Genomic DNA, 3,652 nt, shown 5'->3' with positions numbered 1-3,652 from the left:
CTAATAATGAATTTTCGACCCAATGAAAAACTTAGTACCCAACGGCAACACGCTTCGTGTCGCCAATTGCGAAGATTGTTGGTGCCAAATATCCCGCCAAAAAATCTGCCTTTTGGCGACGCGATTTGCGTCGCCGAATGTGAAGACTATTGGCGACATCAAAGTGTGTCGCCAATACATACCCAACGGCGACGCACCTTGCATCGCCGAATGTAAATATTTTTGGCGACATCAAAATGTGTCGCCAATACATATCCAACGGCGATGCATTTTTGTTGTGTCGCCAATCATTGTTGCCGAATGTGAAAATTATTGGCGACATCAAAGTGTGTCGCCAATACATACCCAACGGCGACGTATTTTTGGACGTGTCGCCAATTCATGTCGCCAAAAGTCAGATTTGTTGTAGTGTCCCGTCGCCGTGAAACAAATCGAGGGGAGAGGAGAAAAGCAGTTTAGATCCGAGGTGGCGGCCATAGCAAGTGTTGAGCACATAAACCTGGTCTACCTCCTCGGATATTGTTGTGTACCTATTTCTCCACAAAAAGTGTGAAACCAGATCGGCTTGTGTTGCGCGGGTGTGCCAGGGTAGGGTTGCTGCCCAGATTTGTATCAAGGCCTGGAAGCCTCAATCTGACTTCTAATCGGACGAAAGTGCACGGCCTAAGGGTGGAGACCGTGAGGAGGTTCATGGTTTGCCTTTGCGGGATAAGGACTTAGTATTTCCTAACCGTGTGAAAAATGGAAAGATAAGTAGAACAAGGCCTAAAACAGAATTAAAAGGACTTTATTAATGGTTTAACAAAGTCTGGTTACAAGGAAATGAAATAAAATCTAGGCTTGGCTAAATTGAACGGAAAAGTAAAGATAATTAAAAAATAAATTTGCATAAGCTGGGCTTGATGGTCGGGGACCGAAAGATAGAAGATAATTGAAAAATAAATTTGCATAAGCCGGGGGCTTGATGGTCGGGGACCCTAAGATAAAAGATAATTGAAAGATAATTGAAATGTAATTTAGATAAGCCGTGGGCTTGATGGTCGGGGACCCTTGCCAAGGCCTGAAATTCTAGTATTTATAGCCCAAGGTTCTAGGCCTTGAGCTGCTTCCAAATGCTTCAATGCATGGTTGCAATGTGGCCTTCTAGCAGAGGCTTAGGCTTGAGCAGCTTCGAAATGCTCCAAGAGGAGCTGCTTCTTGACCAAAACGTTCCTTTTACTCCAAGAAAATGGCAAAGGCCTGAGAAATCCTTCCTCCTTGTATAAAATTTTGTAAAAGGGCAAAACGAATTTCAGCTCCTGCAGCATCCAGGCCATTTGAGCTGCTTCAATACTCAAGCTACTACTTGAATGGACTCCTTCCGGGCCCACCATAGCTGAAGACCAATACTTCACCAGGCCTTCCTATCATTTTATTGGACCTTATATCTCTTGTGGGCCCTCTAAATCCTCTGAATTTGATTTTTTACGGAAGGAGAATCAACCAGACTTGGGTGAGCTGCTTGTGACCAGTTTGCTTAGATCTGCATGAATCATTTGCCAGCAGCTCCAAGGGCTGCATGTACGCCACCTGTTCTTGGCCTTGCTTTATGTTGAAAGATGGGGTCCACTCAGACCTTGAGCTGCTAGTAAGTAGCTTACCCAGGTCTACCAAGCAAGAACATTCTAAGCCTTTGAGCTGCTTGTGAGCAGCTTGAGGCCTTTGAGCTGCTTGTGAGCATGGATGTTACAAAAAAAAGGGGATATTTGGGCCCACCAAGGCCAAAAACGCAGGTCTGGTTGAGCTGCTTGTGAGCAACTTATGTGATTTTAGATAGAGGCCTTTGAGCTACTTGTGAACTGCTTGGGATGTCTCCATGCATGGTTGCCATGTGTCCCAAGCCTTGCTTCATGCTGAAGGATAGTAAAGACTCCGACCTTGAGCTGCTTGTAAGCAGCTTACCTAGATCTGCCCAGCAAGAACATTCTAGGCCTTTGAGCTGCTTGTGAGCAACTTGAGACCTTTTCCTTGCCAACTGAAAGCCATAGGTGATGTTTTCTTTAAGAAGTAGGCCCATCTATTACTTGGGCCTGAACTTGAGGAGCATCATAGGCTTCTTCTCTTTGTAAGCCATGCGAGCCCTTGTTTGGAAAGAAAACTTGGGCTTTAACTGATTTAGACCCACTTAGAAGGCCTTATTATTTCTAAGAACTGGCCTAGGCCTGGATAAAACACTCAGATCTAGTGGGCCAACCCAAGTCTTCAGTCAGTCTTGGGCTTGTGATAACAAAATCTTAGGCATAATTTGGCCCAGGCCTTTGAAAACTCAACTCGATCAGTGGCGTTCAAATCGGCCCAATTTCGTGGATGACCGATCATGAGGCTTTTTAGCGCCTGAGACCTTCATTCATGGCCTTCTTCTAACCACAAACTGATTTTCTGAATTTTGGCCAAAAATGGGTGTAAACAGTACCCACGGGCCTACAGTTTTTGGTTTATGATTTCATACCCAATGGACGTTAGAAAAGTGGATTATCCCCCGTAAGGAGAAAGAAAAGTCTTCCTCACGAGGGAAAATCCAGCATGTTGGTGGGTGTTTGGATTGGTGTTCAAGGGTTTGGATTGGTGTTCAAGGGTTCGAATTGCGCTTGACGTTGCGAAGGCTCTTTCTTACTTACACCATGATTGTCGATCGAAGATTTTACACTTTGACGTCAAGCCTGAAAACATTCTGCTTGATCAGAATTACCGCAGTTTTGTCTCAGATTTCGGATTCTCTAAGCTCATGGGACTAGATGAGAGCAGAATTGTGACTAAGCAAGTATCGTGGTACTCAAGGGAACTTCGCCCGAAAATGGTTCTCACAACATCATTTCAGAAAAGTGTGATGTGTATAGCTACGGAATTGTGCTTCTAGAGATGGTTGGCGGCACAAGAAGTATAATTTGCAAGGAGGATAGTACTGACAAGTTAGAGAGAAAGTCTCGCTACTTTCTGAAGATTGTGTGTGAGAGATTGAGAGCAGGGAGGGTGATGGAAGTTGTGGACAAGAGGATAGTAGAAAGGGGAGGCGTCGACGAGAGAGAGGTGAAGAGGTTGTTTTGTGGTGTATACAAGAGCAGGCCAGGATGAGGCCAAGTATGGCTCAAGTGGTGGAAATGCTGGAGGGGCATGCGGCGGTGGAGGAGCCACCGGAGACCGAAATGATGATGGATAGTTTTTTGTCATACGATGAGGGGATTAGTTCAAGTCACGATAGCAGTGGGATTGGTGCATCGCCGGTGATGTAAGGGGATGATAGTGTTCGTTCTTCAACGTCGTGCTCTATTTACCTGTCAAGTTGGTTAGGGATTAGTTCAAGTCACGATAGCAGTGGGATTGGTGCATCGCCGGTGACACAAGGGGATGATATGTTAGTTTTTTCCTATTATTGTGGCCCACAAGCCTCCGCGTTTTGTGCATGTGGGACTCCACTATCAAATAAGTTAATGAAGTGATATTGTTCATAACGATAACTAATTAGAATTATAGATGAAGGAAAACTCTTGATAATAAAAGAGACATTGATGGACTAGGTGTCTTTTAATAATTATCTCTAAGGCCCTCTTCTCTCCTCTATAAAAGGTAGAATACTCACCCCTTATTTCTATGGTTTTTCCATCAATTAAAGTAC

General features: G+C 44.5%; 1 pseudogene; it reads left to right on the top strand.

The window, feature by feature from the left end:
* Positions 1-236: 236 nt before the first annotated feature.
* Positions 237-3,376, top strand: LOC131327686 (probable receptor-like protein kinase At5g20050; annotated as a pseudogene).
* Positions 3,377-3,652: the final 276 nt, after the last annotated feature.

The sequence above is a fragment of the Rhododendron vialii genome, chromosome 1a (genome assembly GCF_030253575.1).
Source record: "Rhododendron vialii isolate Sample 1 chromosome 1a, ASM3025357v1".
In the NCBI taxonomy this organism is placed as follows: domain Eukaryota; kingdom Viridiplantae; phylum Streptophyta; class Magnoliopsida; order Ericales; family Ericaceae; genus Rhododendron; species Rhododendron vialii.
The sequence above is the reverse complement of the archived record's forward strand: the minus strand, read 5'-3'. Positions and strand labels throughout refer to the sequence as shown.